Below are 24,514 nucleotides of genomic sequence, written 5' to 3'. Positions count from 1 at the left end.
TATATATAATATTTGGATTATAAGGCATAATAAAGTAGTGAAACTACATCTATAGCGCAGTGTAGAAGTAAAGATAGCAGGTGGTAAATATCCCTACAAAACATGTCCGTTGGATTGTGAATTAGGAAAATTTTTGGTTTTGACAGGTCGAGATAAGTTGGGGAAGTCTACATAACTAACTGAAAAAAGTTACAAGGAAAAACGATATATGTGAGTAGGAACAGATTTTGTCATTTTGACTTTTATTTAGTAATTGAAGTTAATTACAGCTGAAAATAGATGCTACAGACTTGTGGTGCAGTCCTGGTAAATCCGAACACTACTTACCAGTAGATGTCGCACCAACATTTAAACTTCACTAGATCAGTTGCACTACCAACATCGTTTATGACGCGAATATGCTTCAACACACACCCTTGAGTAGCATAGTCTACCGTCTTGGTAGTAGTGTCATAAACAACATAACAACAAAAAAAACATAGATCTTCTTCTCAGAGCAAACCGGCATTATGCTTCGCTCACGAATAAAGCAACTTTGTGAGAAATCGCGAGAGACACCGTCAGCCTTTGATACAGGCTATATATAATAAGTATAAGAAGAAAACGTTCCATCAAAATGCAATTTTTGTGCTGCATGAAATGATGGAGATGGTCTCTCGTCGTTGCTTAGCTGGTCTAGTCGGTTGATTGCTCTTATTAGTCAACACAACCAGCGGTAGTGCATCACTCAATCCCAACATTCAGTGTAGAGTACATAGATATACATACTTGAGCAGTTATCCTCCAATAGTGCGACTGGCATGCTAGGTTTGAGCTAAATTATGTGTTCTTTTGTGCATTTGTAAACCTATCGTTCGACTTTGACTGTATTTTTAGCAATTCTGAAAATTGGTTGAAATACTGATAATATGAGTATTGCTTTATTACCAGTTAAGTGATAAACTTTATCAAGATGCAGTTACTACTGATAAGCCAGCAAATTCATTGTTTCAGAATAATCTGCTGGGAGAACAACACAAAAAAGTTAGGAACAATGCGCTGGGTTCCAGCGAAATAGAATTAGTTTTTAGGTACATCATCTTGTGAAACCAACAGATAAACAAACAACCATGCGTTCACCTTTTATTGCTCATACAATTGTGTCATTTGCGCCACCGCTAAAAAGTCACAAAAACAAAATCAGTTTTTAGAGTCGCCATAGTTGTAGCATTGGAGGAGTTGTCTCACATTGATTCTTAATCTAAAATCACTCTAACAAAATAACACCTGATATTCATCAATGAGTCACCCATCTTACAAACGCATAATTCGTGGCAAAACTGTTCCCACATTCCGACCAGCTCGCTCTCGACCGCGCAGCATATCGTTTCTCTGGGCGCTTTTCTCAATCGGCGTTCGACTGTCGGGTGGAACGCACCGTGTGGTCCCGTGCTTGGTAGCAGAGTTCGTGAAGCGTCGTCGCGTTTTCGTTGCTGGACTTACTCCGTCGTTGTTTTTGTTGTTGTCGCCATAGACAGTATCATTGTGGTGCGATCGCCTCCGCCTCCCTCCCCCTTTCGGGAAATCGGGTAACATAAAGTGACTGGGACTGATCGTGGAATATCTGCCCACCCAGCTGGGGAATACAATCGGAGGCCCAGAAGCAGTGATGCGTGTGTGACACATTCGAGCGCAGACCTCCTTCGTCTGTTCGGTGAATGCAATTTTGTGCAGAGCTGTTCAATTGCAAGTGCGGGGAGTTGGTGAACTCTGTTGGGCTGGTTGCTGACTTCCTGGAGAGTGAACCATTTTGACAGTGGGGGGTCATGCCACAGAAAAACGTAATAGATTTTCCAAATGGTGTTTGATGTTTCAATTACAGCTGCGGGAAACTTAAGTGTGCATTATTAATTGGTTTTGATGATTGCTGGCGGATGAATTGATAATGTCTTTGTGACTAGATTGTATGTTGTCTTTGTTGATTGCCGATTGGAGATACATCGGAGTTGGTGCGAAATTGTGCTCCACGAAGGTATTGCAAGTTCGGAACGACAATAAAAAAGTTTCTAATTTTCTTTTCGCGTGATTGCTTTTAGCTTTTATTGTTGTTGAATATATTTCTTTTCTTTCCCCGATGAGATAACAAAAAAAATGTTGCAGTAATTGATTGTTTCTGTTTATTGAGCGCAAAGAGAAATTATTTTTCTTTAATCAAGTGTGATAATCAAATTCTTGTTGAAGTTGAAGTCATCGCTTTTTTCGCAATGCTTTGTCGAGAGAAAAAAGAAGAGATAGATAACATGTGCTACAAGTAAACTAGTTTAGTGCAAATTAATCGATGCAGGGAGAATAGTGAGTGCAGGAAAATAAATAGAAACCAGTGTTTAGCGCAAAATATGTTTACACAGTCCAAGTGAAACGGAATAACAGTGCGATCTCTCGCCAAAACCGGATCGAAACACGATTATTGCATATTTTTCATCTGCTTCGCGTCTAGTTATTTTGTTGATCGGGAAAAAAAAACTGTGTAACTTTTCGATTTTTAAGACCCGTGGAAATTGCAAGGTGAATAATTTTCAACCGCACGTGCACGTCCTCACTCGGGTTTACAAGCTAGGGATATCCTGCTCCCGAAAATACACACGACTGGGAATACAGGTCAATAGAAATCTCAGTGCCCTACTGACGAAGCGTAAGAGATATCCTTCCTCAACCAACGCATGCACGGTGCGCGCAAATGTGGTCGTGAGCTGGTGACGGACACAGACGCAGCATCCACAAAGTTCAAGGTCAGTCTGATTTCGAGGTAAATTTAAGGGTATGCGATAAGTAAAATATATTGCTTGAATTTTTTTTAAGACAATTGAAGTTGAAATATGCCTTAGGAACCGGGAAGTTCGATTCTCGGTCCAGATTATCCATTCTTCAGGGATAGACGGTGAAGCAATTAGAGAATTATGAACGCCCGAGAAAAATTTGACAATCCAAATAAAAAAGTTCACGAGCCAAAACGGCAAAATAATCATTTGTCATAAAACGAGTTCGTACTATCCTATTTAATTCCATGACCGTTTCTCGTACTTGACTCGTACGTACTTGACTTAAGCACGAACTTTTCGGAGTCCAATATTCTTTTACCTCGCGTTTTCACCTTAATATGATAGAAAGAATATAAAAACTTCAAAACAAAATAAACTAAACCTTGCATAATTTTTATTCCATCCTTTGCCTCATATCAAAATGTTCTTTAAAAGAACGCATACCGTTAAAAATGAAGAGACATGCTTGGGACGTAGCATAAAAGCACTCACACAGACTAATCATATTTATGCGAAGAGAGACATGAGAGAGTGCGACAAGCAGCCCAGCATACGTAAAGAATAGCGTGAGCGAGATTTTGGTTGTTTTTATCTCCAGTTCTGCCCCCCGGCGGTGGTAATGAATGACGTTTTTGGAATGCTTTTACCGTATTTCCTACTTTGAGATAGAAGCAATGAGAATAGATAGAAGGTGAGGAAGAAGACCAAATGCAAGTGTATTAGTAGATGATGGAAAATGTAAACAGCAAATGGTGACGTACATATTTGCACGGCTTCTTATGGGAGCTCATTCGAATGTAGTAGTGAAAGCTTTTTCGCCATACACGAAAGGCACGCACACAATATATGAATTTCCATACCTTAGTATTTATTTTCATTGAGATAGAAGGCTATGTATTATGTTGCATTCACACCTAAAGTTAGTACACTGACTGTCATAGGGAAATGGAAAATATTTAATTTCAAGGATTGAAATGAGCGAGATGCCACTCGAGGTAATTGCATCGGATTCCGTCCAAGGAATTTCCGCATAACGGCCATTAGCATTTCATTGGCCACAGCGGAACGTAATGGCCACAGCGCGAATGAATCATCAAGAACGAATGACTAAGCCTGACACGGTGCTAGACGACGGTACGTGTAAATTGAGGAATCATGACACACGTTGCTCAACACGTACCTTTTACCGAGTATGTTTTTCTTGTTTTCTACTTTCATATTGGCATACATTTGTGAACGAATTTCATTAGACTCTCCGCATACACTAAATAAAACATGCATTGTACCTAATGCATATTTGCAATCTAGTGATTAGCAATGGATTATTATTGTTTGCCAAGAGAACAACTGAAAACTATCGGTACTAACTTGACCTTTTGCTAGCTCAAATTACTGTCGACTTCCTTAATTGCTTTATTGCGGTTGCACCGTCATCTGCCAGTGCTGCGATGTCTTGCTCCAAACCAGTCAGTTGCTGCTCCAATATAAAGTGTGGCCAACATTGCCATCCCAAGATTCCTGTTTCCATTGGATTTTGGTCTTATCAACGTCTCCAATATTTGTCTGTTCATTAATATGATCAGTAAATAAGGAGATCCAGTAGTGGGATCACCAACCTTGATTTATATATGTACATACTTCAATAATTGTAGCCTTTGAGTGTCCTTTATCGACACACATAGGTTTACATGATGGTCAGAAATAAATTAATCAAAAATTTTAAAAAGTTTCATTTATACGTTTTTACGAATTTCATACTGCATGAAGCCATAATTCGTAAATTACATATTTACAATTAGCCGAATACAATATATTCCAAATGAAATATCAGTTGGATTAGACATGATTTATGAGGAACAGAAATGTTTAATTTGTTGAAATATAATTCCATAAAAATCTTAAAATCTAAAATAATTTAGAGCTAAGAAAAAGTTCCAGCGAGCTCCACCCTAAAACATCAACTGAATCGTTGCTTTCTAACTGAGACTGGTCCACTTATTACAGAAGCTTTATACAAATGTCCATCAGAACCAATCAAAAGGTTTGCCAGAGTATGTGTTGAAACCGATTCGAGATCTTCAATCAACTTATTCATAAAAAAAGTATTAGCGGCCATATTGATTTCGGCCATTTTTACATTTTTATGCAAGTCTCGTAGCTAACATTTGCATTCATTTGATAGAATTAAACGAATACATTCAAATTTATCATATATCGGAAGTATCTTTTGAGTAGATCTTGTTTCACATATAAAAACTCGACTATGTTGTGCGTTTTTCAGAACAAAATATTTTGTGTGGGTTAAATAAACTTCATTAATGTTTGTGTGTATCGTAGAGTAATCCTCATATTTGGAAAGCTTGCAAAATAACTGTAATACAAAAATTTCACTCGTTCAAATAACAAAAACAAAATTACAAATTGAAAAAAAAAGCTGTCAATTATTTTTGGATAGTTTCAATTATTTTAAGGGCATATTTGGAAGAGTACCACGATGCTGATCAGTATGTCACCCGTCAGCTAACGGCTCTCCCCCATTTTATCTTCAACCCTGTCCCACCAACATACGAATGCCAGAAATACTAAAGTTAAAAATTCAAATTACTAACCTGTTCATAGCTTATGAAATTACTTTCCATCATAATGAACATTTTCATTGAATCCTGTGTAATTTGGCTGAAACTTTGATATAAATCTCCAGTATCGTGCCATATTTATATCGCTCCGCGTGTTTCACTGCACTTCACTTCTTCTCACATCGCAATTAAAAACAAGTTTTCAAACACTTTTCTGCACAGGAGCAACCCGAAATGTTGATGGGGGTGCTTATCAAACTTCACTTTTTGAATTAGTTACTTGTTTCAAGTAATAACTTAAAACTAATTATGATTTTCGCCAAAGAAAATACCGATTTATTTTGCAGAGCGAATGTAAATACCGGCACCGGTAGCAGCAAACTAATAATTAGGGTGGTTCAAAAAATAGATTTTGCTCCGGCACACTGAATCGATTCTGTTTCATATTCTAAATTTCCTCTGAATGTTTGAGCTGATTGGCCTTTTTAGGTTTTTATGGGGATTGCTGTGAGGAGGTAGAATTTTTCATTGTAGGGGAAGAGGTTCAGTTGTGGGCACCCTTTTGTCTTTCATTCATAACTTTGGCCCTAGTTGATCTTATTCCGATATTTGTATACCAATGGAAAGCTAGACTAATAACCTCACTACTAGCGAAAAAAAAAAATAGTTTAATTTCATAGGTTTGAAAAAAAAATATTGACAATTTTGCAAATCTGACATTTTTGGACATTTCAATTTTGTGGTTCGGTTGTGGGCACTCTTGAAAACTCAGCTAAAAATAAAGAAGCATGAATAGAAACCACCCAGATTTAAAGAAAAGGAATAATTTATTCATTCTAATAGACAGGAGGCACTAAGAAAATCAGATCTATTCACCCAGTAGTAATGATGCCTCCATCGGTGCATTAGGGAGGATATTGAAAAAAATTACATAAGAAAAGTCTAAAATAGCACTTTAGGTAAATGGGTTTCAATTTTTCATTGATTAATGTTTTTTTATATATCTCACAGTCAAAAAAATCCTGATTAATCACCCTAGCGGTAATAGTGCCTTTCTCGTGATTTCAAAAATTAATATTTTGGCCATAAATTTTGATCCCATGGTCCGATCTGACCAATTTTCAATAGGAAACAATGGGATAGGATTCCCCGTCGAATGAAACTTGTTGCAAGAAAATCAGTCAACGATTTATTCCAAAAAGTGTGGATAAAATAACTAGACATACATACTCGAAGATCAAAAATATGAATTAAACTCATTATTTCAATAAATTTTGTCTAAGTATTTATAAAAAACTGCATAAAAACGTCATTTGAAATAAGTCAACTAAAACGATATTGAATGATTTGTCAATAAAATAACCATAACCGATAACCAATAAAGGTGCCTACAACCGAATTTCGCAGCCGATTGGAAAATGAAGAAAAAAAAATTCGCGCTAAAATTTTAATGGCAATCGTCATCAAGCCTCAAAATAGATTAAATTTACTGTATAAATATGCATTGGAATTCACTTTTTGAATTAAATCACTTCAATTTATGACACTTTGAAAAAGGCCAAAACAAACTTTCGTGTTGTTTTTTTTGTAAAAACAAAATGATTTGTTCCTAGTTCAAAGTAGAGGTCACCATTCGGTTTGATATTGAGCACATAACATCATGTTACAATAGCAAACTAATGACGGTTGTCAGAATGACAGCACCTGTTATCTGTCAAAAGATACGTAGGGGTGCCCTTAACCGAACGGTGCCCACAACCGAACCTCCTCCCCTACTGATTGTGGCACTCTCCCATTGGACGCTGGCGATAAGAGAGCCCATATGAACGGAGGGTGTAATCAAGAGCTTTCACTCAACAGGGATCAGACGTTCGATAATAAGCAATCTATTTTATCAAAAGCTGCGAACCTTTGGTTATGTTTATCATCTCCTCAGAATGCATTAATGAAAGGTGCAATGCAACATACCGTCGTGCATCCAAACTCGTACATTTAGGCACTTCAGTATACGAAAAATTCTCTAAAAAATACAAATCAAACGCAAATAGATCGTTCGTCATTGATCTAACTGCACAAGAGCCTCTATTTCTTGTGTGCTCCACTGTATTGCATTAAAAGCAATGAAAAATATGACAAAATTACGAACAAAATCAACACCTCCTGAATCGAAATCCGTCCACCGTGGACGGATTTCGAATCATAGGATCATAATCCGTACAGCTTTTTTCTAACAAAATATTTAAATTAAAGCAGACCAAGTTATCAGACCAACAGTGTAAATAGCGCAATACGCACCTTGAGAAGCGACCCCTTCGTTATTTATGCTACTGATCTCACTCTATTAATTACGATTTGCAATTTAAACACACTCGCTTTTGGTACAATTGCGTCCAACACGCGAACAAAATGGCACCTGAAACTTCGCGTTTGCGGAGTGGCGATTTGTTTTTTAATAATGTTATTTTAATTTCAGAGCCTACTTTCTATTTCAATGGCCAGAAAGCTTACTGTCAAGTATAAGATAAGGATAAGGAATAAAGATAAGGAAAAGATTCGGGTTTGCCCGGCGAAGTTATTAGCGTGCCGGAGCAAATCACTGTTTTCCGATGTTTCTGCATACATTTTTGCCTTTCTCGTACAACAAAGTTGTACCGAAAGGTTATCATTTCACTCCGAATACGAATTTTTTATATATGTCTCGAAACGAAAGCATTTGGTCATTGTTATGAAAAGTTATTCAAAATTTGCGTGGCCAATAAAAAGATCTTTAGGAAGGTCAAAACATTCAAACCTTCCTGGAGAATAAATAAGATTGTCAATTAAAAAAATAACTCACTACATAAAGATCATTTGTCTAGAGCATCTATACTAAAAAAAAACACTAGAACAAAACTACTTTAGTTCTCGATAAAACAGGGGGTGATCAAGTCTCCCCACCATCCCTATGTGTTAAAAAAAACCTTTCAGTTGTGATTTTTGTCCTACATTGCCATATATTCAACGCACTGTGTGGTGTTCTGAATTTGAGAAAATTTCTACTATGCGTGTTCGACATTTGAGACAAAAATTTGCTGAAAAACATCATTCTTGTTTTATTCTTGGCGGTGGAAACAATTGATCTATTAAAATATTTCAATTCATATGCCATAAAGACCTCCGAAATAAAAAAATGTGCTTAAGTGTTGTAATATGAATCAAAACGGTATGCCTTTTTGTAACAAAATCTGTTATAAATTGTGTCCTGTTCGTAGTTAAAATTATAATTTGTTATAATTTAGATAAAATATTTATTCAAAATTAATTACTTACTTCACTTGTGGATCCTGTTCATACCCAGTGGTGCAAACGGCCGGCTTGATAGATCTTCATCCTAAGCAACGACCAGATCTTTATTCTTTATTTTATTCTTTATTTGGAGCAGGGAAAAGCCCGCTTGAGTAGAGCAAAATCCCTTCCTCAAGCGGGCGCAAAACCTCCTCTTCTTTTATATCAACAGAAATTACAATTTCCAACAGATACAATATTACTTATTACAATTTTACAATTAAAGAATACTTAATGTCTATCCTGACTAACTATTTGTCAAAGGGTGTTTGTGTTAGAAGCGGCAAGTATTCGGCAAAACTTTTTCCGAAGATTGGGACGAGAAAGGTGAAAGTCAAATTCAGTAGCACATCGATTGAAGATACGGCTCATACTAGTGAATGGCTCGTTATGTCCATAAATTGTACGAGCACCCTGGAGGAACAAAAAAGAATTGAACTTAAGCTGACGACGGGGCGCATTTAGGTTCAAAAGAGAGAGCAAATAGGAGGAATCAATTCTTGATTGAAGAAGGTCGGAAATAAATAAAGCCCTGGATATATCCCGACGCTCGCTCAACAACTCTAACCCAATGAGCTTGCAGCGGTCATGGTAACTTGGTAGGTGGTTTGGATCATGCCGGTGGAGATGCCGTAACACGAAACGAACAAATTTGCGTTGGATTGCTTCGATACGCAATATACTGTTTTGGTAAAACGGTGCCCAAACAACAGAGGAGAATTCTAGAATCGATCTTACCAAGGAACAATACAGTGCTTTCAAACAATGGATATTCTTGAAGTCTTTAGATATGCGGAAAATGAAACCAAGCATCTTAGAAGCTTTGGAGGACACGAATGCGACATGATCGTTGAAAGATAGTTTTGAATCTAATAGTACGCCCAGATCCTTAACGACGCGTCCTTTTTTAAGATTCGTTGTTCCAATTTTGTAGCAGTAGTCAATCGAGGAGCGTTTGCGCGAGAATGAGATCACTGAACATTTGTCAGCATTAAGTACCATGCGGTTTATCTCACACCAATCGATGAACACGTCAAGCTGAGTTTGCAAGAAATAGGCATCAGAAGCGTCATTAACAATTATATCGATTTAACCTCTTGCTAGGTTAGATTTTGGTCGACTTCTATAATTTTTTTAGGCTATGCGTCTGCCTCTGCTGGGATGTCCTGCTGGGTTCTTGTCTGATGCTAGTTTACAGATTTCGTTTCAGCCCCTACGTAAGGTTTAAATTGGCCGACATAGCCTCTCTTCCGATCCGGAACTTCAGTTACTATCGGCTCTTGTGACTATGACGATGGTTCTCGTTGATTAAAATCTAGTTGTTAGGCCACCAGGCACGAATTATTTACCGCAGGCATCTGTTGATAAACACCTGCAGCCGGTGAGTCTATTGAATTCTCCACTGATACACGTCATGTACTCAAAATGTATGGCTATAACAAAATTATTTCAACACTTGTTATAAATATCTGAAGTCCATCTACAATTAATGCAAGAGCTACAGCAGCGACAATAGCAACAATACAACCAGCAATGAAGGATGAGAAGCGTTGAAATTATTTCGTCTCTCGGATATTTCTGATGCGTTCTGTTCGAAACTGGAGCCATCTTGATGGTAGATGAACTCAACTGGTGAGCACGTTCCGATTCTTTCCTATCTTTCTATCATTGCTTTATAAATTAAAAAAAATGAAAAGTAAACCCTAAATAGGGTAAATGATATATTTTGGACATGTACATATTTTGGACAAGCCTGAGCTTCTTCGATCAATTTTAGATAATGTGTAGGAAATTTTTTATCGAAAGTATGATCATTGCATACTTTTACCTCAACTCTAGCGGCTCCTGATGAGAATTCACAAATCAACTATTACTTATCTTTAAAATTATCTAAAATGTAAAGCTATCTACCAAAGTGCCTGCTGGATGCCAGTATGCAGGAGAATATGCATTATAGGATTCTTCGTAACATGCACCTGAAACACGTTTAAATTGGTTCAAACGGCAATCTTGAGGTCCTGCGGCCAAAGTTTGATTGTAATTGAGATACTAACATATTCCAATCGCTTAACATAAACTTGAGACGGGTGAAAAAAGAGTGACCAAAATGAAGCCATGTTTTTATGCATCAGACATTTATTGGTCACCCCATGTATAGTACATGGATGAACCATTAATTGCCAACTTTCAGGCTGTTTTCAATGATATCGATAAGATTGCGAAATAATGTTAATTTCTGGTTTAATCTATGTCAGTTAAGCAAATAAATGCATTTAAATGAATGTGGATACGTGTAGGTAAGTCATACCATTGAGATCTGTAGGTGGCCATTTTTAAATTAGGAGAAAATGACTCTGTCCAAAATATATGCATTTTCCATGTTGAAATTATATATTTGATGTCCAAAAAGAAAATATTTCAGTTCGCAGTATATCACAGTTTACACCTAGTAAACGTAATTTACTCAAAAATTGGGCAATGGAGACACAAGACTAATCATAGGTTATGAATTTGGATGAACCTAGTGGTTTTCAATTGTTTTATATTATTCAATCTCGATATATTTTCTAATGAATGTCCTGCGCTTGTCCAAGATACATCATTTACCCTACGTACAGGGCATCGATTGCTGCTATTGCCGCGGGTATTGTGGGAGTCCCAGGTACCCGGTTCACGCTTTAGTTAGCAACGGTGGCTCTTCTTAACCTTCTATTCCCTGAGTAGTTATTACGAATAAGGGCGTCCTTGCGAAATTTTGCTGTACCTGTTACGAACAACTAGTACATCCCGTTCCCTACACTTCCTGAAGAAACCTTTCTTGCTTCAGAGGTGAATCCTTTTTGTAGTACTAGTCTTCGTAACAAAAAGGGCACCATTATGGAGCATGAGATCTGATCAAATTATTCGTAGTACTACTTGATTAACACCCCCAGCTGGGTGAGGGGTAGAGGATGACACACACACACACACTTGTTATAAATATCTGAAGTTGTTATAATTTTGATATTTTGTTACTTTGTCATCCTGGTCGGGATTGCATTGAAAGTCCACCGTACGACACATTTCGAAATGCTGTAATTAATTATTGATAAACAAACAAACTCTAAAATGAGTTAGGCCAGAACATTTTTTATGTTCTGTACTGTATTCTGTCCCCACCACATCAACTTTCTGTGAAATTTTAAACCTCACCAGCTTGACCAGTTATTTTTTTTAAGCGCTCTTGAATTTTAATCCGGTCATATTTGATTTTTTTTATTCGGATGTCAGTCCTAAACCTGACGGATCATCATTTTCTAGCTAGGAGCAACTTGAGCTTTCAAAGCGACTCATTATACTTCCTCGGGCGAACAAAATGATTAATGACGATTCAGGGATTTAGATTTAAGATGGTGGGCAGTATAAAACGCAGACATTTTCTTAGTTGATTATTTTCCAACGTGCAGAAATGTTCTACATATCCAACTAGCCATAAGTAGAAAACGGCTAGATGGAATTTATTCATTCCTTCAGCAGATATTGTCGTTATATAGTTTCCGACGGGTTTATATGATGTTAATGAGAAAATCACGAGTAAATCGTGAAAAACTAAAATTTGTATGGGAAATCTAGAATGGGCAGTTCTTAACGCCTACTAAGCAGGACATCGTCTGCCGGGTCAACTAGATTTTTATAAACATGAGTTGAGATTTCCTTTAGTGGTATTTAATAATCTTTCTCTTTCAAGCGCATAGAACGACAGGATTTGTCAACATATTCTATGATATAATGTCAGTCTTCAGCAAATTTACACGACACAAACATTCCACTGGAATTTGAAACAAGACACTAACATTTTTGCATATGCCCAGTTCTTATACAGATTTTGGCAGGTTCTTATACAGAATTGTTAGTAAATATGTCATCCGCTGATTGGATGTAAGAATAGACTATGTCCTTGTGGTTGTCTAGAATGGAAAGAATTGTTAGTTCGACTCACCTGATCGATCCACCTTGCCCACAAGAAGGTGGGGTTTCTTGTGGCCGTCTAATCGTTTTCAAGAACCATTTTCACCGAGTTAATATCCGACATTCTAGCTACGTGCCCGGCCCACCGCAATCGTTTTTCGCGGTGTGAACGATTGATGGCTCTCACAACGGCAACTCGTTGTTTATTCACCTCCTCCATGTACCGTCCATGGCGGTGATGGTACGCAGCACTTTTCTTTCGAAACCTTCAAGTGCGCGTTGGTCCTCCACGAGCATCGTCCAGGTCTCGTGTCCGTAGAGGACTACCGAGCGTTGTGTAGATAGTAAATTTGGTACGGCGGCGACGAACTCTATTCGATCGGAGCGTGTACGGTTTCTAACCATGATGCGTATCCGAATTTCTCTGCGGGTATCATCTTTGGCAGTCACCAGTGAGCCCAAGTACACGAACTTCGATGTTATTACCAACGATACGAACTTGTGGTGGGTAGCCCACGTTGCGTTGTCTTCTCTTGAATTTCTTCCTACCATGTAATTCGACGTGTTGATGGGTGTGGGTAGTCCAAACCGGTTAGCTTCACTCTTCAGTCTGATGTAGGCTCCTTCCATCTTCTCAAAGTGACGTGCCACAATATCTATGTCGTTGGCGAAACCAAATAACTGGACAGACTTAGTGCAAATCGTACCACTCGTGTCGATCCCGGACTTTCGTATTACCCTCTCCAAAGCGATGTTGAATAGCAGACACGAAAGACCATCACCTTGCCGTAACCCTCTGCGCATTTCGAAGGAACTCGATAATGCCCCTGGAACTCGAACTATGCATATTACCCGATCCACCGTCGCCTTGATCAATCGTGTCAGTTTATTCGGAAAACTGTGTTTGTGCATTAGCCGCCATAGCTGGTCTCGATCGATTGTATCATATGCGGCTTTGAAGTCGATGAACAGATGATGTGTGGATACGTTGTATTCGCGGAGCTTCTGCAATATCTGGCCTACGGCGAACACCAGGTCTGCGATTGGGTGTTCGCCCATAAATCCCGCCTGTTACTGCCCCAAGAATTCTATAAATAATAAGAAGAAAGAACAAAAAAGCTTGGTGCAAAGTAAGGAAGCCCTTTCGAAGCAAAAGTAATTTTCCCCTGCATCGTACCTTGACAACCAGCATTCAATAGCACACCTCTCACACACGGCATTTCGAAGAATGAACTGGATTTGATTGGAGAAATGTTATCAGAGAAATAGCAGCAATCCTTGGAAGCTCATCAATTAGAGTTGAACCAAAAAAAAGTGTCCCCAAGCAATAGCGAATGTACGTCTATTTTTTATCGTTAATGGATACCGTTCTTCTTCGTACAACTGGAGGCTGGAGGCTGCAAAATAATTGGCTTCACGGTAAAATAGTGTAATGTCTAATCGAATCATCGAAACATCAGTTCTATTGCATAATGGAGCGAAAAGAAAGTTTGTTTTAAGTTGGCCCCCGCCAAGGGCGCCAACGTTATTTTCAAAATAATTCTTCTCCAAGCAATTACTGTCCTATCAACAATGTTTAGTTACCAACATCCCTCAATACAGATGGTTTTATTTAGCAAAGTCGTTAGATGGGCGATATTATTTCAATTACGTGCCCTCGTTTAAACGGCGTTGGTGTCTTTCTCTTGCACATTTATCCCATTATTCCAAACATTTTCCAAACAATTTTACATTTCCGTTCTTAACGAAAAACCCTGAATAATACACCTATCGGTAAACCCATTTTCAATAGGAAATAATGGAATAGGATTTCCCGTCGAATGCAACCTGTTGCGAGTAATTTGGTTAAGGATAAGTGTATTAAAATTGAGTTAGCTTTTTGAACACGTTTAGCGTAAAAAATCTATATTTTGGCCATAACTTCGGAGACCATGGTTTGATCTGGCACATTTTCAAAACAATGAGAACAGTGGGATAGGATTCTCTGTTGAATGCGAGTAAAGGTTCCTCCAAACACACGCGACGCGACAGTCGCGGTACGATTCTATCGCTTGGCGAAAGCGATTCTGTCACTGTTGGTATGGAAGCGTAAATCAAGCATTGCCTACAGCGACCCAACGATAGAATCGCGGCGACGCGGCGATAAAATCGCTTGGGTTTGGGGGAGCCTTAAATCGGTTGAAGATAAGTGCCTGAAAAATGAATGACATTTTTGATGCGTTCGAGCTGAGTCGATTGTTGTATAACACAGCCTTCTATAAAAAGTTTGCCAACACATAGCATTGACGTACACCAAGTACAAGAAAGGCATAAAGAAAGAGTGCATTACAAATTGTATTAAGAAAGTACATAAGATAGGTCAAAATAGCATTTCAGGGAGATGGATACTATTCTGGATTAAATTCCGCACTGAACTAAAAAAAAAAATTCTGATTTTTTTTACGGGCCTTGGGTAGAAACAGTGATTTGGGAATAGCTTAGGAATGCAATTACCGATCTGGACAATTTTCAATAGAAAACAATGGGACCGTATTCCACGTCGAATGCAATGTCAGTTCGTCGAGCTGAGTCCATTGCTATATACCACTATGGGTCTCAGCGAATCCTATAAGAAAATGTTTTTTGAAGCGAATATGTGACTTTTTGCTCGTACTTAGTGTACGAGAAAAGCAAAAATGTAAATCTCACTTCAAAACCGATATCACAAAGTCGTTATGAGCATTGGTTTTCTGCGAATTTCTCTGTACTAGTGAAAAAACACGCATAAAAATACAGGTCTGCAAACAACGTCGGATTCCGAAAGTTGAGAGAACGTTTTTTCATAACCATAAACGATAATTGGCGCACAGTTCAAGGATAGTTACGACTGGGTGTCCAATGCAGACATTCGCTGCTCGATTGCTAGTGACAGTGAATGGAGCTCTGTAACTCGATAAGTCTCTTCCTTATTTTCCTTGTGCATTTTTTTTTTGCTGTTGTTCGTTCAGCTACCTTCTGATGGATTTACTCAGTCAGTGGAACGGTTTTTTTTTTCGACGAATACCAACCATCCGACCAAACGAACGAGAGCCATGAATGGATATAATGTTTCTCATCTTTTCAGCCGACCTGGCGTGTGTTGTGTGCGGCGGCGCTGCCACGAAGGTTGCCCCGTTTGGCAAAAGTGCAGACAAAATGCAAATGGGATAGAAAAGTGCTTGTTGCAAGTTAAAATTTTGCAGGCTGGATAGTATTTTGCTGCTATATTTTTGCGATGGTAAAGTTCAAGACAAACCGCAAGCAATACTGTTCAAGCCGCTCCGACAATCGATGTGTTAGTACCACAAACAGCTGGTCGTTAAATGTCTCTAAACACGAATTGGTAAGACGTGCAAGAAAAAAATGAGGCAGTCAGCAGTACTGTAAATATTCGAACTGGTGGTGTATTTACTTGTGGCATCATTTGCAGTAAATATGTGCGACAGAAAACCAAGCTTCTCCGAAAGCTTATAGAATATTGACTCGATGAATTCTGTCTAAATGAATCAATCGATTGATAACAAATGTTACCTGAAAGTCTAGACGTTAACCTTAATGGGTATCAATCATCTATCAATGATGATATTTGAGTTGAAAAATGAGCAATTTTATTTATTTTACTTTCTTGGATTATACCATACGGTGACTATTTTGAGATTCTGAAGCAATGTTTAGGTTTACATTAGTACGTTATTTCCAAAATCTACACCCAACCAGCGGATGTAAGTTTTTCTTTCAATTCTGTATAAGAACCTACCAAAATCGGGGACTGTGCATACGTAAAATCGTGGGATTCTTATACACAAAATGTATACAGGCATACCTCGATAGTAAGCACACAATAATAAAAATCCCAGATTAATCCACCTAGCAGTGATGGTGCCTTTCTCAACCTTCGTAAAATGTGTGTGCTTGAAAATAGATGATCTAGTAGCTAGCAGTAAAAAAGAAAAATTTCTTTGTCCGTTCTATGAAAATCAGATTATTCAAGGCAGAGATATTGTAGATCCAGTTGAAAACCGAAAATCATGTTTTGTCCTATTCTCGGATGTCGCAACTGCTTCGCGAGTGCTGCACGACTATTGGCGCTTTGATGTTGCATGAAGAAGAAGCAGAAAGATGATAATCGAAAAAATCTCCACGGGAAACCATACGAAGAAGTTTTTAAAACTCTTCTTAAAAATTTTAGAAGCAATTTAATTAAAAACGGTAAGCAGTACGGGGTTGGACTTTTCTTCTACTATATAATGGCCTCCCTTTGTGGAGCTTCCACGGGTCAGGGTGGCCGACGAGGGAAGAGTAACGGTGGCGGAACTTGCGGGGATTGCACAGTCCCTTATTGTAGGTAAGGCGCCAGGACCGGATGGTATTCCGAACCTGGCCATCAAACTGGGCATTGCTGAGGCTCCCGAGATGTTCAGATCTGTCATGCAGAGATGTCTGGACGAGGGAGTCTTCCCTGAAGCATGGAAAAGGCAGAGCTTGGTCCTACTGCCAAAGGCGGGGAAACCACCGGGGGATCCGTCGGCATATAGACCAATATGCCTGCTTGATACGGCGGAAAAGGTGCTCGAGAAGATCATCCTCAACAGGTTGTTGATACGCACGGAGGGTGCGGATGGTCTATCGAGTAACCAGTTTGGCTTCCGAAAGGGTAAGTCGACCGTAGACGCTATCTTGTCGGTTACCAAATCCGCGGAGATAGCTATCCAGCGTAAGAGGAGGGGACTTCGCTATTGTGTAGTAGCGACTCTCGACGTGGGGAATGAATTCAATAGTGCCAGTTGGGCAGCTATTGCAGATGCGCTCCTGCGTCTTGGAATTCCCGAGTACCTGTAAAAGATTCTCGGAAGCTACTTCCAGAATCGAGTACTGGTATACGACACGGAGGCGGGTCGGAAGTGCGTTGACATAACCTCAGGGGTTCCGCAAGGTTCCATACTGGGTCCGGTGTTATGGAACGTCATGTACGACGGTGTCTTGAGGTTGAAGTTCCCGGTGGGCGTGGTAATCGTCGGCTTCGCTGACGGTATTACGCTGGAGGTCTACGGCGAATCGATCGAAGAGGTGGAGTTGACTGCAGCCCACTCGATCGCAATTGTGGAGGAGTGGATGAGTTCCAGGAAGTTAGAACTGGCTCACCACAAGATTGAGGTGGTTGTCGTTAACAACCGAAAGTCGGAGCAACAAGCGGTGATAAGGGCAGGCAACTGCACGGTCACCTCTGACCGCTCCATCAAACTCTTGGGGGTAATGATCGACGATAAGCTCACATTTGGTAGCCACGATAATTACGCCTGCAAGCGTGCCTCCACAACTATAGTGGCGTTGTCCCGGATGATGTCCAATAGCTCTGCAATTTATGCCAGCAAGCGCAAGCTTCTGGCTAGCGTTGCTCTGTCCATACTGAGGTATGGGGGCCAGCTTGGGGCACGGCCCTGCGTATTAACTGCTACAGAACGAAGTTAGAAAGTACGTATAGGCTTATGTGCCTAAGAGTTGCGAGCGCGTACCGTACCGTGTCGCACGACGCACTTTGCGTCATCAACGGTATGATGCCTATTGACATCGTTATCGGTGAAGACATAGAGTGCTTCGAAATGCGCGGCACGAGAGGCATCCGTAGGACTGTCAGGTTGGCCTCAATGGTCAAATGGCAGCGTGCGTGGGACAGTTCCACTAAGGGTAGATGGACACATAGGTTGATACCGGAGATAGGTACGTGGGTCAAGAGGCGCCATGGGGAAATCACTTTCCACCTGACCCAGGTCCTTACAGGCCATGGTTGCTTCAGACAGTACCTACACCGGTTCGGACACTCGGCCTCGCCCAGGAAAGACGGTGGTAAGGGGTTACGGCAGGCTGAGAGCTCTTAGCCGCATCAGACCAGGGAAATAGAGGAGGATGACGCCTCCTGGACCCTGGTCAAACCCTAGCAGCACACATATTCCGAATAGGTTACTGCAACTCATATGTGACCAAATTTAGTCGTATTCAAGTTGCTGAAACCAGATTTGCCTTACTTGTGCTGCTCGGGGAACAAGAGAAAACCGAAGACGTCAAGGGCCGAAAAGAAGGCCCAGGCGAATGAGGGTAGCAAGAAGTCTAGGGTAGGCGCCAATCGCTCCAGGGGCGATGCCCTAATCATTACGGCGGACGAGGCTAAGTACTCGGACATCTTGAAGGCGATGAGGAGTGACGTCAAGCTCGGTGAACTCGGCGCCGACGTACGTCGAATAAGACGTACCCGGATGGGCGAGATGATACTCGAGCTGAAGCGGGGCGTCTCGCAAAAGGGCGCCGCCTACAAGAAGTTGGCGGAGGAAGTCCTAGGCGAGACGGTCAAGGTGAGGGCACTCACGACGGAGGTGAATCTAAGGGTTAAAGACCTGGACAAGATCACCGAAGTCGAAGAGCTCGTCACGGCACTGCGGCAACAGTGTGAAGTGGAGACGCCCAGCCGTTCGGCTACGGAAAGGAGGGACGCAGGTAGCATTGGTTCGGCTATCTGCAGCGGACGTCTCCAAGGTACTCAAGTTAGGGAGCGTCAAGGTGGGATTGTCGGTATGCCCTGTGCGCATATACGAGCAACCCGAAGTTTGCTTCAAGTGCCTGGAACCGGGGCACAAGCCAAGGGGCTGCAAAGGCCCTGACAGAAGCAATCTTTGCCGACGCTGCGGATTGGATGGACATAAGGCACAATGCTGCACGAACCCTCCCAATTGTTTGATTTGTTCCAGCAAAGCTGTGAACAGCAAGCACCCCATGGGGGGTTCGATGTGCCCGGCGTTTAAGCGTGCTGTAAAATCACAGTGCAGGTAACGCAGCTGGCTTGCTCGGCCTCGCCCGAGTGTTTGGTGTGCGCAGGTTTAGAGGAAACGGCGGAACACGTGTTGTCCGTGTGCTCACGTTTTCGCGCAATTCGTGACCACATGTGGTCTGGACACTACCCCGGACAACCTAGTTCGGAGGATGTGTAAAGATGAAGTTGGCTGGAACGCCGTTTTATCGGCTATCGCCTAAATCGTCTCGGAGCAACACAGAAGGTGGCGCGTGGACTCAAGGATGGCTAGTTCAGGCGCAAATAAGAGGTGGTCCAAGGGACCGGAGTCGGCTTCATGGGTCATACCGGTGGTCATGCTCTGTGGTCGAACTCGATCCTTTTATCAAACAAGTGGCCGCGCGAAGAACAACATGGTATCGTCGCTTTCGCGGCGTCGGTTAACCGGGTGGATTCCGAGCCCGAGGACGGAAAGGGGTCCTCGTCAAGGCTGGGGTAGGCGTAGGCACCGCGTCGGCAAGTCCCTCTGTGTGCTGGCGAATAGGCCCTATCGCAGAAAGGTCAATTTGGGGTGCACGCGGCATCATCATTCTTGATACCAGTCGTGCAGAGGGAACCAGGCGCGAAGTCGACCCTTCCCACCTTCCGAGGACATAGGGCGTGGTAAGGCCACCTGGAAAGCCGGCAACGCGCTGGCACGATACCATGGTGTTCTTCTAAAAAAGCGAGTTACGATGTTCGGTGCTGCAAGGACACGCAGCTAACCTCGAGGGTGCGTTGTGCACTGGCCCCCCATTGAAGCATTACTTTCTGGTTGTACCGAAGGGACGATGGGCTTGGCGGCAATGGAAACGGTTTAGCGGGTCGGGCATGTAGTCCTGCCTCCCTCGTTTGCTGTGGGAGGTGATCCCTAACCCCGCACTTCCTGGACAACCCAGGATGTCTGTTGAGCAGATTCCCCCTCCATTGCTTAGAAAGAAAAAATAAACCGCATGAAATTGTCCTTATTGTTTGTTATACATAATACATTGTAATTATCAGCAACTGCTTGTACACTTGACTATTATAATCATTTTACTTAATTTTAACATTTTGAACTTCAACTAAAAAGTGAATCAATTTGGTCGTAATTTGTTATCAAGTATTCGCTAGTTGCTTGATTCGCTATCAAAATTTAATACCTATTTGGTCATCTTTGAAGCAAACCTCGGTTGGTTCCTTGATCAACCACTGATAAAGGGTATACTGCTAATAGAAAAGATTTTTGGAATTGATGGGCAGAGAAGGCAGAAAACTTTATTTGGGACTAAGTGATTACAGTATCAAAAGTACATTTGCAATACGTGTACGTAATTTCATGAAAATCATAGTTGTTTGCGGTAACACCGCAAAAATAAAAACAACGACTAAATTTTTCAAATTTTTTTGGGGTGACAAAATCGGGTCGAAAACGTGATAAAATAGGGGGTAACCAAATCGGGGAGTGACAAAATCGGGTCAATACTGTATTTCTATTTTTTCTCACTCGTAAAAATAATTTACCCGTACGAAATACTCACAGAAACATCTAGTCAAATCTGGTTGACGTAGACTTGCGTATACTTTGACGAGTCAAATACATTGTATGGAATCACTAGAAACGGTTTTAGAGTTTACAGACATGGTTGGCATTTTGGATTGTCCTTCTAGTTTCTAGTATCCAATATAATATTCCACCACAGACAAACAGACATAACGCATTGAACATTCACTCATCAAATTCATCGTCGTACAAACACTAACGACATCTGTTGCTTTCACTTAGTTGGGCAAATCACGAACTAGATGGCGTTAATGTGCAAACGTCAAACTGGAGCAAATGCGATGCGCACGCCACTTGTGACTGATTGGCCAACTAATGATTATTTAAAATGACCGGTAAATCAGTGAACGATGAGAATTTCATGAGTGTTATGTCTGTTTGTCTGTGATTCCACATTAAGTCTAATTTGTACGTAGGGAGAGTTGGAGCGTCCAGGAATAGTTATTGCAATCGACACACAGGGACTTTGGCATTAATAAAATTTATTTAATAAAGTCCATTGTTTGTCTGTACGAGGGCTTGTGAAACGTACCCATTTCTTTTTACTGGCATGTCATCGCATCCCACAAACATTTCTCTGGAGTCTAAACCTATCTGAAAAACGAAATGGCACTGAAGACAGTTGATTCAAAAGTATTAGATGGCTAATGTCGTTCCTGTTCGCGAGACTAACATCTAGGTTACTTTGACCTGGCAGCCTAAGTACCGGTAATACAAATGTCAAACCGATGTTGGTGATGGAATTAAACATGCACTACAACATGATGCATAAATTATGGCCAATTGAAGCTTGTTGAAGCATAATTTGGCAAAATAATTTAAACGACTACAGCGCCACTAGCGTTCTAGTACTTATGCTTCTACTCTGAAGACCCCTCTAACAAAATCAGAAACCGTTCCCAATTGAACTGAAACGGCATTGGAATCGCTAACGGACTTATTCGAATCATTCCAATCAAGAAAAATCCAATTCTAGAGTGGGGCGTCGGTGATTTGGAGCCACTACTAGGTTCAATAAGTGTATGGAGAAAGATGGTTGATGACCAGAGTCGAATCTTGATTTTAGAGCGGGTTTGTTTGATGATCGGAAGCACCATTGAACCTATTCGGATCAAGAGAAATCCAAAGCTGGTGTGGCTTAATCGGTGGTTTGAAGGAATTACTGGATTTAGTCGCGTCAAAGAAATTCAACGATTTAACCCTGGAGTGGGTAGGTCAATGGTTTAGAGAACATGGTGACCTAGTTGGGTCAATCAAGTCAAGAGTGAGTCAGGTGGTGACTGATATCGGCATCAGACCTATTCAGTTGAGAAAAATCAAACTATGGGCCTTCAGAAGTATTTAGGTACTTCTGGACATATTCGGGTCAGTAAAATCCAACTCTAAATTTCGATAAAATTCAAACCAATCTGGTTCTGATTCTATTGTTGATAATAGAAGAAAACCTGTTATGAACACCGAGAGTCATTAAGGAAAGTCTTCCACAATAAATTAAACAATAAACTAAAAGTTCTAACAAGGCAAATTTGTTGCTGCTTAAATTTCTCGTTGGAGATATTCATATTCAGCAAATTTGTCAGATGAAAACTAGCAACCCTATAATCAGAGACCGGCGGAGTGAAAAACTGTCGAAATGCCAACGTATGAAAATGCATGAAATCGTGGAAATAATACTGGCAGCACTTGCACTTTTTGTTTGCTTAATGGAACCACTTTTGACGGTTCGAAAGGAAACAAGATGGCGTCTTCGCCGATCACTTATTCTATTTAGTGTTTCTTATGAGAACCATTATTTTAAATACACAACCCTCATACCAAACTCAGAATAATATTTAACAGCTCTGGCATAAGTTTCAAGACTGCAGCAATTGGTAATTTCGCTTGGCCCAATGCACTATGGTCCAGGATACAGATTTACGCGGAAAGATGCATTTTACGCCAAAACTATATTTTTTAGAAAAAACTGTTGTTCTACAAAAATGTTCGAAATAGTAAGGCCATCATTATGGTTCTACCAAAAAATAGGGTGGCCCATCATATAAAAAAAAATAGAAAATATTTTTTTTATTTCTCAGAGTATTGACATGTTATGTTCTACAAAGTTGTAGCGCAGCTTATTCCAATCAATTTTGCTAAAAAACTTTTTCTGTAGCTCTTAAGTTGGCTGATTTAGAGCAATTTTACCTAATTAGATTAGGGTGTACCTCAAAAAAACAGTATTTTTTATCTCCTTTTTTGTTTTACATTTCTTGAAAAAGTCGTCTTCAGGTGACTTTTAGAGCTCAAAAAAATGCAACTTTTGAAGGGTAAATGAGCTCAATATCTTTTTCTAAAATCTTGTTTTTTTCAAATAAATTGATATAACTCGACAACGGAAGAAGATACAGACGATATTCTTATAGCAAAACACGCGTTTTAAAAATCCTCAAAAGTTTTCAGAAGGTGACATCCGTGAAAAATAAAAAATGAAATGAGCAGATCATAAATATTCTTTTTTGAGGGACACCCTAATCCTGGTAAGTAAAATTACTCTAAACAAGTGAACTTGAGAGCTACATAAAAAGTATAGCAAAGTTGATGGGAAAAAGCTGCGCTACAACTTTGTGGAACATTTTATGTCAATTTTCAGCAAATAAAAAAAAAAAATTTCACATTTTTATAAAATGGCCCACCCTATTTTTCAGTAACACTATAATAAGGGCCCAAGTATCCAGAAAAACTTTGTAGAACAAATTTTGTTTCTTAAAAGTATGCTTCAGACCGAAAATGCATCTTTTCTCGTAAATCTTGCAATACGATAATAATGAAATTTTTTTTTGAAAATTGTTTAGGCTGTAGATTTTTTATTTTTTATTTCTCACGAATGTCATCTTCTACTTCTACTTTTGGGGCTTTTCAAAACGCGTGTTTTGCTATAAGAACATCGCCTGTATCTTCTTCCGTTGTCGAGTTATATTAATTTATTGGAAAAAACATGATTTTAGTAAAATTGATAAAACTTGAGATAAAAAAATAACATATCCCCAATTTTTTGACATAATAAAAAATATTAATTTCTCTTTCAGATACCGTGTAAATATATTTTTTGGTCTGCCCTAACCGGAGATATCAACTTATGAAAAAAATGTAATTTTGACAGAAAAACAATTATAACTTTTGATCGGAAAAAGATATTGAGCATATTTACCCATCAAAAGTTGCTTTTTTTTGAGCTTTAAAAGTCACCTGAAGACGACTTTTTCGAGAAATGTAAAACAGAAAAAGTAGATAAAAAATACTGTTTTTTGAGGTACACCCTAATCTAATTAGGTAAAATTGCTCTAAATCAGCCAACTTAAGAGCTACAGAAAAAGTTTTTTTAGCAAAATTGATTGGAATAAGCTACGCTACAACTTTGTAGAACATAATATGTCAATATTCCGAGAAATAAAAAAAAAAATTGTTTTTTATATGATGGGCCACCCTATTTTTTGGTAGAACCATAATG

General features: G+C 39.9%; 1 protein-coding gene across 10 annotated transcripts in view; it reads left to right on the top strand.

Annotated features, from left to right (window-relative positions):
• The first annotated feature begins 1,399 nt into the window (after nucleotides 1-1,399).
• LOC134224115 (bromodomain-containing protein DDB_G0280777) overlaps nucleotides 1,400-24,514 on the top strand; it is a 379,875-nt gene continuing 356,760 nt past the window's right edge. For 5 of the 10 annotated variants that reach the window (XM_062703367.1, XM_062703372.1, XM_062703371.1 and 2 more), the window contains exons 1-2: nucleotides 1,400-2,011; nucleotides 2,165-2,768. The gene's annotated coding sequence lies outside the window, so the exon portion shown is untranslated. Of the gene's footprint in view, nucleotides 2,012-2,158; nucleotides 2,769-24,514 lie in introns of those variants that run through there. The other 5 variants (XM_062703369.1, XM_062703368.1, XM_062703364.1 and 2 more) reach the window with 4 other exon arrangements.

This window comes from Armigeres subalbatus, chromosome 3, assembly GCF_024139115.2.
Source record: "Armigeres subalbatus isolate Guangzhou_Male chromosome 3, GZ_Asu_2, whole genome shotgun sequence".
Lineage (NCBI taxonomy): Eukaryota > Metazoa > Arthropoda > Insecta > Diptera > Culicidae > Armigeres > Armigeres subalbatus.
Note: the sequence above shows the minus strand (reverse complement) of the source record. Positions and strands in the feature narration are given on the sequence as shown.